Source organism: Theropithecus gelada, chromosome 7b, assembly GCF_003255815.1.
Source record: "Theropithecus gelada isolate Dixy chromosome 7b, Tgel_1.0, whole genome shotgun sequence".
NCBI lineage: Eukaryota > Metazoa > Chordata > Mammalia > Primates > Cercopithecidae > Theropithecus > Theropithecus gelada.
Genome location: NC_037675.1, coordinates 87,173,724 through 87,186,582, shown reverse-complemented (window position 1 = coordinate 87,186,582; position 12,859 = coordinate 87,173,724).

The following is a 12,859-nucleotide window of genomic DNA, read 5'->3' as shown; positions in this document are numbered from 1 at the left end:
CGCTTCTTTTTGACTTACCTAGATGTATATTATGTAAACACAGCCCATGCCCAACCTCCTCATGGGAGACAAGAAGTAGTTAGTTGCCCAGGTTTCAGAAATAAACATTGTGGGTCCAAATCCAGACTCTGTATATTACTAGCTATATAACTATGAGCAATTCACTTAAACTATATGGATCTTAGTATACTGATGTGTAAATGGGGATAATTAGCTAAATCTCACAGATTTCCTATGTGCGCTGATATGGCTTGGCTGTATCCCCACCCAAATCTCAACTTGAATTGTAACTTCCAGAATTCCCACATGTTGTAGTGGGGACACAAGGGCAGGTAATTGAATCATGGGGGCCAGTCTTTACCATGCTATTCTCATGATAATGAATAAGTCTCATAAGATCTGATGGGTCTATCAAGGGTTTCCACTTTTGTTTCTTCCTCATTTTTCTCTTGCTGCCACCATGTAAGGAGTGCCTTTTACCTCCCACCATGATTCTGAGACCTTCCAGCCATGTGGAACGTAAGTCCAATTAAACCTCTTTTTGCTCCCAGTTTCAGGTATGTCTTTATCAGGGGCATGAAAACAAACTAATACATGCACTAAATGAGATATTTTGATGATAGCATCATTATAAGGCCATGATTTCACATGTGGAAAATGCTCTTATAAATGTAAAGTTGATAATTAATTTATTGCAAAAGAGGTTCTTCATCTTTCTCATCCCTAAAATCCTGCTAGTTTCCTTAGTGGTTAATGCAATGCTACCAAATGCTTAGCTCTTTTCTTTATATCATTTTGTATTTCAAATGGATTATCTTGTCTTCATCAAAGTACGTCAAATTCCCCATGATCCAGAAATGTTTCTTCCTACTTGTAATACGGTACAAATAGGAAATGGAATTTGCTGTCCTGAATCCATAGCACATGTTCATCAATAATATCTTGGGCAGCGTTCTAAGTTATTTTTATGTTTTGCCTCTTTAATCTTCTCAATCTGATGAAGTAAATATGACTTTTAATACTGGTGATTCCATGGAGTTATGCAGCACTGTGAACCTCATCTTTGGCCCAAGTTCACACAGTTAGGAAGTGAGGGGTTGAGACTCACACTCAGCCCATCTGCAACATCCTGGTCTCTCATCTATAATAATAATGTATGCATAGTCTGCCATATACTAAAGGGCAACCAACCAATACATGATCACTGAATATGATTAATTGCTGCTAGAGGAGTCATCCTTTCTCATTTCCACATCAGTGTAAAAAGCAGAACAATGTTTCTTATAAGGCCATTGTGCTTTCTTCATTTAGTCCCAATCAGAGTGCACCATCTATTTCCTGCACTAGCCTATGAGTACCAAATGCATCATATTTATCTTTGAATGCCCAGGAAATAACAAAATTCCTGGAACACAAAATATCTCAAACGACTATTAAATAAAATAGTATTGGAGATAGGAGATTGGAAGATATCAATTTACTTCCTGAAACAAATTGGTATTTCCAATATTGTAAGCCAGATAGAAAAGTTTAAAATTTATATTTTTGTGTGTTAATAATTTAACATAAATTCAACTTTGTATTTCCTAAGTCATATATTTAATATAGGATGTTTCACCTATTTTTAAAAATTTAGGTTGCAATAAATCCCCTTTTATTTTCAGGTTGAATAAACTATAAGATATCAAACCATCTATTAGACACCCGTCATTGCACTTTGACTTGAAACATAATGCATTAGTTCATTTTTACACTGCTGATAAAGACATACACGAGATGGGGTAATTTATATAGAAAAAGAGGTTTAATGGACTCACAGTTCCACGTGGCTGGAGAGACCTCACAATCATGGTGGAAGGCAAAGGCATGTCTTACATGGTGGCAGACAAGAGAGAACGAGAGCCAGGTGAAAGGGGTTTTCTCTTATAACACCATCAGATTTCGGGAGACTTTTTCACTACCCTGAGAACAGTATGGGGGGGAACCACCGTTATGATTCAGTTATCTCCCACCAAGTCCCTCCCACAGCACATGAGAATTATGGGAGCTACAATTCAAAATGAGATTTGGATGGGGACACAGACAAACTATATCACATAAAACAAGAAGCTCTGATTTTCTTTACAGAAATATTATTTTAAGGTAACGTCACAACAAAACCAATATTAAAAGCTAAATATGTAAATGTAGCTTCAACAAGGGAGAACCGTACTAAGAGAAAGCCACAGTCAAGAAATAAAGGAAGGATTTTTCCAAACTTGAGTATTTTCCTAGAGCTTTTGCCAAACTTCAGCAATTCCAGTTTAGAAACCCAAACTTGGAAGACCACGGGCAACTTCTTCTTACAAATGAAGAGCCTTTGCTCTCACAAATGTGTAGACCACCCGCAGGCAGCTGGACCTGCTAAGAACAGGAAACAGTGGGAAACTGGTGTTTTTCTCTGCTATAAAAATTCAAGCCGAAAATAAATGAATCTAGATGCACAGGAATGCTTTCCTTTTCAATTGCCCAAGGTGACCTATATCAGAAACAAAAACAAAAATGTTTTTTTCCTCCTAAAGGAGATCATTTCTCCTTGAAATAACATATATGGAAGCACTTAAACACTCAAGTGTTCATTGCATTGCACGGTGTTACTCTTCATAGTGAGTCCATGGTATTCGTCTGTAATGAGAAATGCCTGAATGAATAAAATTTTTAGAGATTAAAAGCACCTAATCCTGGAAGTCTAATGAGCAAAATATTCCTGTTCCACCCCTTTCATATGCCTAAATGCTTTCTGCCATCACTTGATACTTAGAAGCAATTGTCCTAAAATCCCAGAACATACCCAGGTTGCTTACGTAGAAGGCAGTCCCAAGAAAATGCAGTTTTCACACAATGCAGTAGACCACTTACTCCATTCACCAGTTGAAAGTATAAACATGTAAACCAAAAATGCAGTTGAGTAGTCAAGAATTTTCAGTTTTAACATATGTATGCAAATGCCAGTGCTTAATACAATATTTTTTACAAAAAAGTTTACAACATGTTTTATCTTATGTCAGATATTTAGGCACTAAATATTTATAACAAAATGAATCAGAAAATTGGTTACTCACTTATATCTTTTCCCCACCATTAGAAACCCTTTCTCTGCTTCTTTCTTTTTCTAAATTACCACAGCCCCTGCATCACTATTTGGTAGATTTTATCACATTCACTTAAATTATTATTTGAGATAATAATTTCACAAATAAATATTACAAGAAATTCTCAAAATTATCTCTTAAGTAAATCAATATGCATGTAAACACATAGTTGTATTTCTGAATACCAAGGACCAGATGCCACTATCTTGCCTGCCAGAGAAGAATTTTGCAAACTAGAACCAACAAGGGTGTCTCTGAACTGCCAAATGTAACCCCATCTTTCTTTTTTAATGTGTAATATTGTTTTGTTATCATAGATTACTGTCAAAAAGACTGGACATTTAAGAATAAAATATGGGCTGGGCACTGTGGCTCACGCCTGTAATCCCAGCACCTTAGGGGGCTAAGGCGAGCGGATCATGAAGTCAGCAGATCGAGACCATCCTGGCTAACGCAGTGAAAGCCCATCTCTACTAAAAATGCAAAAAAATAGCTGGACGTGGTGGTGGGCACCTGTAGTTCCAGCTACTCGGGAGGCTGAGGCAGGAGAATGGTGTGAACCTGGGAGTCAGAGCTTGTAGTGAGCCGAGATCACGCCACTGCACTCCAGGCTAGGCGACAGAGTAAGACTCCGTCTCAAAAAAAAAAAAAAAAAAAAAAAGAATAAAAAATAAAATGCAGGGTGCAGTGAAAGAGAGAGAAAGAAATAAGAAGCTCTGTTTATGTTAAGCAAACTATAGATGTAATTTTAATTATTAAAGGCTAACATTTATAAGGCTTTTCAAATATATTAAACTCTGATGTATGGTAATAAATAGAAACATTCACATAGGCACAAGCTTAGACAGATTCTAAATCATATTATCATATCCCATATTGTTTTCTAACTAACAATTCCGGCTTCTTATCACTATCTATAGCTTCAGGTAGTGTATCTACATAGTCCCCAAACATCTAAGTTAAAAGAAATTCAAATCAGTCAACCAACTAGAATGTTAGTTAATTCAACACTAAACATCTGTATGTTTGAAGCTCTCCAAATCATTATTTTTTTTTTGTAGTTTTTATCCAGATGGCAATGCATTTTACACTTGAGAGATAAATGTAATTGCATGGTCTAGTGAGTAAACAGAAGAAAAGTAACAACATAGGTTCAGAGGATGAGAACAATGATTGAGATTCATATAAATGATATTATGAGCCCAATAAGGGGGTACATATAAAATGCCATCTAGCTCTTCAGATGATCAGGAACACTATATCAATAATTTTATCAGAATTCTTCATTGGCTCCTCATTTGTACATCTAATGCTTTGAATCCATGTTTTTACTCAGCAGCCATGTGTAACTTTCTATACCCTTGTATATATGTTTTCTACGCTGTGTAAGAAATTAGCACAAACTTAGCAGCTTAACACAACACATTTATTATTTTGAAGTTTTTGTAGGTTAGAAGTCTGGATGTATCTTACTTGGGTACTCTACTCAGGATCTCACAGGGTTGAAATCAAGACGTTGGTTCGATTGTGTTCTCATCTGAAAGCTTGATTAGGGAAGGATCTGCTTTCAAACTCAATCATTTTGTTGGCAAAATTTATTTCCTTCCTTATTGTTTTAGAATTCATGATAGGTTGTTTCTTCAAAGCCAACAATAAACAGAATCTCTAACTTAACAGAAGAGCTTACCTTATGAGGTCAGTCCCACACAGAATAATCTCTCTTTTGACTAACACAAATTCAAATAATTAGAGATGTTAATCACATATAAAAGTATATTCCCTTCACCTTCTTCATTTTCAATAGGTTAGAGGAAAGTTGCAGGTTCCTCCCATCCTCAAGGGGAAAGAATTACACAAGTCATATATGGGGGAGAAATAGAGAACTTGGGATCATTTAAAAATACTGCCTATCACATTTTATCAATTAGGATATTTGCCACCTCTTAATCATCACCAGCCACCTCCGTATATACAGCAATAACAGCGGTAATAAATCAAAATTTAGATTTTTTAATTTAAATTTTTTAAATTTTCTTTTGTCATGGTAAGAACACAACATGAAATCCACCATCTTAACACATTTTTAAGTGTGCAATATGGTACTGTTGAAGGTACAATATTGTACAGCAGATCTTTAAAACTTACTCATCTTGCTTAACTGAAACTCTATGGCCATTGATTAATAAATTCCCCTTTTCCCTTCCCCCCAGCCACTAGCAACTGTCAATCCACTTTTTTATTCTGTGAATTTGACTATTTTTGATACCTCAACAAGTAGAATGATGCAGAACTTGTCTTAGGTGACTGGCTTATATCACTTGGCTTAATGTCTTCAAGGTTTATCCATGTTATCACAGATTGCAGTTTCCCTCCTTTTTCAGAACAAATAGTATTCCATTGCAGGTTCAATGTCACTACTCAAATGCAAATCAAAACCACAGTCAGAATCACCTCATATCAACTTTCAAGACAGCTGTTATTAAAAAAAAACAGACAGCAAATGTCGGTGAAAATGTGGAGAAACTGGGACCCTTGCATACTGCTGATGGAAATATAAAATTGTGCTGTTGCTATGGAAAGCAGTACGGGGTTGGTCTTAGTCCATTTGAGCTGATAAAACAAAATATCATAAACTCAATGACTTCTAAATGACATAAATTAATTTCTCATCATTATGGAGGCTGGGAAGTCCAACATAAAGGCACTGGCGGATTTAGTGTCTGGTGAGCGCCTGCTTCCTGGTTCATAGAAGCCATCTTTTCACGGTGTCCACACATGTTGAGTATGATGGAAACCAGGTGTAGTGGCTCACGCCTGTAATCCCAGCACTTTGGGAGGCCAAGGTGGGCAGATTACTTGAGGTCAGGAGTTCGAGACCAGTGTGACCAACATGGTAGAAACCGCGTCTCCACTAAAAACACAAAAATTAGCTGGGCATGGTGGTGAGCACCTGTAATCCCAATTACTCAGGGAGGCTGAGGCAGGAGAATCGCTTGAACCCAGAGGGCACAGGTTGCAATGAGCCAAGATCGTGCCAGTGCTCTCCAGCTTAGGCAAAAGAGTGAAACTCCATTAAAAGAAACAAAGAAAAAAGAAATAAAAAGTTATGATGAAGCTCTCTGGGGCCTCTTTTATCAGGGCATTAATCCCATTCATGAGGACCCCTAATCGCTTCCCAAAGGCCCCACCTATAAATACCATCGCATTGGGAATTGGATTTCAGCATATGAATTTGGGGGAGATATAAGCATTCAGTCTATAAAAGATGTTCTCCCCAACAATGAAAAATAGAACTACCGTATATTCCAGCAATCCCACTTCTGAGTATTTCTCCAAAAGAATTAAAATCAGGATCTTAAAGAGATATTAACACTCCCAAGCTTATTACAGTACTATTCGGGAAAGCCAAGAGGTAGAAAATACAGATTTTTTTTTTTAATGGGTCCTTTCTTTGAAGGTCTTGCCACAGATTATGCAGCTGAAGATGTACCACCCGGGCTGGTTCTTTGACAATGATGCTGTAGTATAAGGTGGCAAACTTCTCGCACTCAATGTGGAGGGAAGGCTACTCACTGGGGAGAACTTAGTGTCAGATGGAAAACGGGTAGCGAAAGGAGACCCATGCCCATCGCCTTTCCAAGGACTTGATGCAGCTGCTATTATCCATCTTGTTGCTTCCACCAGTGTAGAAACAGTATGTTTTATTTTCTATTTCCAAGCAAGAAAATATAAGAACAAGGTAAAATATCATGTAGTACCTTCCCCTTATAATCAACAAAAATTCAACTTCACATAACATTTTAATGGGGTGAATCCTCAAGATGCTTTATTTCTAAACATATGTGTGTATGTGTGTGTGCATCTCTTATATTCTCACATCAGGATTTTTATCATGGATTCAAAGGAGAATATTTATATGCTCCAGTTCATCGAGTGTGATGTGTTTCGGCAGTAAAAACAACAAAAATGAATTCAGTTTTTTATCTGAATTTTCTATCACGCTCAATCTACACCTTGGTGTTTTTCTAGCACTTTATAAGCTGTTCAGATTCACTGTGATGCTAGCTAATTTTGTAGCTTGAGGAATTGGTTTGGCTGCCTGCAGCTGATCAAAACTTACTTGAGGAACTGCAGAAATGAAGGCAAAACCAGGGATATTGCAATTATTTTCAAAAGCTGTAAACAAGGCAATCAGCTGAATGTGAACTTGCCATGTCTTCTTCCTTACACAGCTATAAATGTATATGACAGGTTTTCAGGTATACTGAGCCTTTCATTCATATTGAGAAAAATAGATTATAATTTTCCTCTCTACCTTTTACACAATAAGTCTTTCCCTGGAGACAAGCAGTAGATTGATCTCACACCTCTTTATTCTCTTTCCATTATTATTGTAATGTTATAAACTGCACCCAGCTTCTCTCAGGACCATGTGGAAGCTGTACACACTCTCTAAAAAAAAATTGTGAATACTTGGATTGTTCAGAAACAATGTAAGCAAAGACAATCACTTGAAATCATACCTATATATAAGGCATCAAATAATAATATTCTATTCAGCTTAATGATGCAATGACTCAGGAAATATTAATTGAGATCCTATAACCACATGCTAAGTAGTGTTTTGAAAACCAGAATCATAGCAAGGACCAATAAAAAAGTTCATTACTTCCTTTCCTCAGGGAGCTTACATTCTAGTGTATACTATAATGTTAAGTGGTGATAAGGGCAGAGCAGAAGGGTAAAAAGGGAAAGAAGGACTATTGCTTAGGCTTCTCTTATGGAGGTGACCTCATGATACACATTCTCTTGTTTATTCATTGCCTTTTCCCCCAGTAAACTTTTCCCCCAGTAAACTATCAAGTCCAGTACACTGGACTTTTTTTTAATTTTTCAAATTATGGAAGATATAGATAACACTAAAATTACCTTTCTAACCATTTTAAATATACAGTTCAGTGGCAATAAGTGTGTTCACATCGTTGAATAACCATAGCCACCATCCCTCTCCAGAGCCTTTTTATTGTTCCATACTGAAACTCCATACCCATTGAACAATATCTTCTCATTCCCTATTCTCCTCAGCCTTTGGTAACTATCATTCTATTTTTGGTCTCTATGAATTTGAGTACTTCAGTAATCTCATATAAGTAGAATCCAATAACATATCTCCTTTTGTGAATGGCTTATTTCACTTACAATGATTTCTTTAAGATTCATCAGTGTTGTAATGTGTCAAATTTCCTTCCTGTTTAAGGCAGAATAATATTTCATTGTATGTATGTATTGCATTTTGTTTACCATTCATCCATTCATGTCCTGCTGGGTGGATTCCACCTTTTAGAGATTATGAATAATGCAACCACATAATGAGCATTCTTGTATAAACATCTGCTCTAATTCCTCTTTCCAACTCTTTGGGTAAATATCCAGAAGTGGAATTGTTGGATCACAGGTTAATTCTATGTTCAATCTCTTGAGGACCTGCCATATCATTTTCCAATGTAGTCACCATTTTACATTTCCTCTAAGAGTGTACAAGAGTTCCAATTTCTCCACATCATTGTGCATGCTTGTTATTTTCTTTTTTTTTTATTTTTTTGAGACAGGGTCTCATTCTCTTTGCCCAGTCTGGAGTGCAGAGGTACAATTATGGCTCACTGCAACCTCAAACTCATGGGCTCAAGCAATCCTCCTGCTTCAGCCTCCTGTGTAGCTGTGGACACAGGCATGCCCCACTATGCCTGGTTAATTTTTTTTAAGATAGGATCTTGCTATATTGCCCAGGTTTGTCTCAAAGTCTTGGGCTCAAGTAATCCTCCTGCCTCAGCCACCTAATGTGTCGAGATTATAGGCATGAGCCATTACACTGGCCCTTCCACCTTTTTTTTTTTTTTTATGGTTGACATCTCTATGGGAGTAAAGTGGTTTTTCATTGTGATTTTGATTTGCATTTCCTTAATGATTGACACTAAGTGTTTTGTTCACTGCTGCACACTCAATGCCTAGAAGAAGCCTGAATGACTAAATAAATTAGAAAGTGGTATCACAAATGGCAAAGAGAAATAGTTGAAGAAAGAAAGAATGCGTCCAAGACTGTCAAATACTGCAACAAGCATCAGTCATACACACGCTGAATCATTTCTGTGTGAATTTAGCAATTTGGATGCTGACGGCAGCCTCTCTAAAGTGGTGCTAGGCGATAAGGGGTTAATGGGTAAATGGAGGATGAGGCCAGGGATACAGCAGCAGATGCTGTTCCCACAGGCCTTGAATGAAGCCATGAGAACACCCACAGAGATGGAGAAAGAACATTTCATACAGACAAAAGAGAAGATGCAAAGATGGAGAGGCAGAAGCATGAGCACTCATAAGGAGGCTGATACGAGTGAAGAGTAGTAGCACAATAAACAGAGGTCGGGATGAGGCTGGAGTTGGGAGCCTCATGCACCATGTAGGTGCTACAGACATGAAAGGTGTGAGAAAGTTTCACTCTAAGAGACATGAAAGGTGTGAGAAAGTTTTGAGCATTAGAGTGAAATGATGTGATTTATGTTTGTGGAGTCCAGATTCTAAACAAATATGAGTGGAAACAGGAAGACCTACTGGGAGTCAATTGCAACAGGCAATAGAGAGGCAGCTGCAGAGACAGTGAAACACGATCAGGTTTGGCGCAAATGTAAGGGTAGAGCCAAGAGCATTACTGGTGGACTGGAGTTAATAATAATGTCTTTGTTTAATGATATATGAAAAACCACGTGAGGAGAAGATTGAGGGTGGGAGAGTTCTCAAGGATTCTGTCTTGGATGTTTTAGGTTTGAGGTCTGCTAGCCTCTGAGCAGAAGTGGCAGGTGGACAGAAGGGTCTGTAGTCCACAGAGGTCAGAGTTGGAGATAGAAAAACATGAGTCATCTGCAGAGAGATGGTCTTTGTGATGGTTAATACAGTACGGAATCTGGAGGGCAGGACGGGATCTCTAAGGATGAGAGAGAAGGGAGAAAGGCCCAGCATGGAGCTCAGGAAACTCCAACATTTAGAGATTGGAGAAAACAAAATGAAACAAAGATGGAAAAACTTTGAAAAATGGCTGCTGAGGGAGAAGGAAAAACAAGACATAGAGTAGAAGAGAAAAAAAGGAGGAGAGAAGAGACTCCAGAGTAGCCCTCACCACAATCAGACTGCAGCCTTGTATCCCCCCGCAAATGGACATTTTAAGCTATAACTATGAGCAGGAATAATTACAAATGTGTACCTTCCTCAGATCAACTCTGAACTAAGTTGAAACCATGTCACTTTTATAATAAACCAGTGGAATCACTTCCACAACACTCTGTCATCCTCCGTAATTTCAGCATATGAAATTAATTCTCCAAACTCCATACATCAAAATTATTAAACAAAATTATTAAACAAAATTATTAAACAGAGTTATAGGCAAAGTAGTTAACAACTAATCTCACATTCTTCCAAAATACATGACTGTAGAACCACTGCAATTAGCCCTAATACATTCCAGCCAAGGAGACAGCTTTTAATTAACTGATTGTTTTTGCTTTTAAGTAAGTGGCCAGGCAACCTGAAAAATTATTCTATTCATTTTTTCAGCACAATCTTATTTCTGAATTTCAGATCTATATCCCCAGATTCTGTTGGGTTATCTCATCTAGAAGACTGCTGGTCTGCAGGACTTCGAGTCAACACTACTCCAGCAGAGTAAACTACCTTCCCCAACAACTTTGCCCCTCTTTCCTGTTCTCTCTCTCCCTGAGGTATTTTGAGATATTTTGCATATTTCATGCATGTCAGTGTATTTTATGATATTGCCAAATCCTTTTCTCACCTGTATCCATCCATGACTGGACTTTGGAAAAAGTGGGGCAAGATGGATGTCACCCCAGAAATGAAGGGGATATAAGGAAATGTCCTCCTCAATTTTCATAGAACACAGAAAACCCCCTTGCCTCCTGAGAGTGTGAGAAGAGAGAAAATGGTGAGAGAAGAGCCCAAGGAAGCCTCCGTTCCCTGATACTCAGAGGTATGAAGACAAAGAGTTAAATATGAAGACGTTTCCTGGGGAACATCTGGGGTATGTTGTCAACCTCCCAAAAGAGCTCCACGTTTGGTTGGAGCCTAGATCCAAGGCAGCATGGGAGCAATTGTAAAGCATGTATGGGAGAAGATGGCTGGATAGAGAGCTGAGACTGCACTGCTAGTTGTCCATAGTCAAGATGGGATGCAGAGTAATGGGAGCTGCTTCCTCCCTTGCTGATAGAACCAAGAGATGCTGAGAGGTCAACTGGGCTAACAAGAGCCTGCATCAGAAAGAGGAGACTATCAGGAATACAAATATTAATAACCATGGACAATGGTAGATAGCAGGGTGAGACAGAACCTATCACACCTCACTGGATTTGGCCCATCATCTCTGGCAATACCACTGACATTCAGAGACCTCTAATCATCTCTAATTCACCATACAACGTCCCCCCACTCCTCCTCAAATAGCAAAATGATATCTTTTCAGAAGCAGATAGAGAGAAGAAAAATATATGAAATAATGAGCATTTGCCTGGAAAAGGTTGAGCTTCTTGACGTAGACTTCTTTTTTTTCCCCCTTGTAGCCTCATTACCATTAATTGGCAATTTAAAGTCCCAGCCATCCCTTACTACTTAGTGGAGTGAAGACTTACGAGGAAAGTTAGAACAATTATAGAATTGATATGTAGTTAGATCAATTATAGAATAAATAACCGTATTTTCTTGCATAGCTGAGTGGTAGTGAGTAAATTTTTCCTGCTACACCATCAAAAAGAAACTTAACTCTTCAAACTAAAATGTTTTGATACATCACTGATGGCCCGAATTTTTCCTAATTTCCAGTCTGTCACAAATAACTTCCAATTCGACATCTGGCTTCTTAAATCTGCCCTTCCCTGTATTTCTCTAGGCCACTGAAGTATTCTTCGCACTGGTCTTCTGATTTCTTCCCACTCTGAACAGTCTTCTAATACTGATTGAAGTACTATGATTTTCATTACGTTAGTTACTTGATTTAAAACTTATCTTCGTCCTTTATTGCATGAACAGAAATTTCTACCTGTGGATACCGAGGCAGTGGTTCTCAAAGTGTCATCCCTGTATTGGTACTAGCAGCATCAACATTCCCTTGAAACTTCTTAGAAATGGGAAAAAAAATGGTAAGAAATGGTGTCTGGTCTTGAACTCCTGGCCTCAAGCAATCCTCCTGCCTCAGTCTCCTGAGTAGCTGAGATTACAAGTATGGGCCACCATGTCTGGCTCCCAAAATGAAAATTTCAGGCTCCTACCATAAACCTGCTGAGAATTGGAACTCTGGGGATAAATCCCAGCCATTTGTCTTCTAACGAATCTTCCAGGTGACACTGATGAAAGCTCACTTTTGAAAAGTATTTTCCTGGAAGAACCATAGAAGAAACTCAGAGGTCACAATGGCTGATAAATGAGTCCTAGATGGAATTTCTGAGGAAGAAATGAGCAGGAAATGAAAGACTGCAAGCTTGTTAGCTCTGTTTCAGATAAGGACTGTCCATTCCTATTGTTTTGTACAAACTTCCACCTAATGTATCACTTGTGACACCTGTGAGGTTTAGCTTCCACATAATATACCATTTGTAAAAGATGTCAGATTATTTCCTCCTTCCTTCCTTCCTTCCTTCCCTTTTTCTTTCTTTTGCCTATGGATGTTCAGT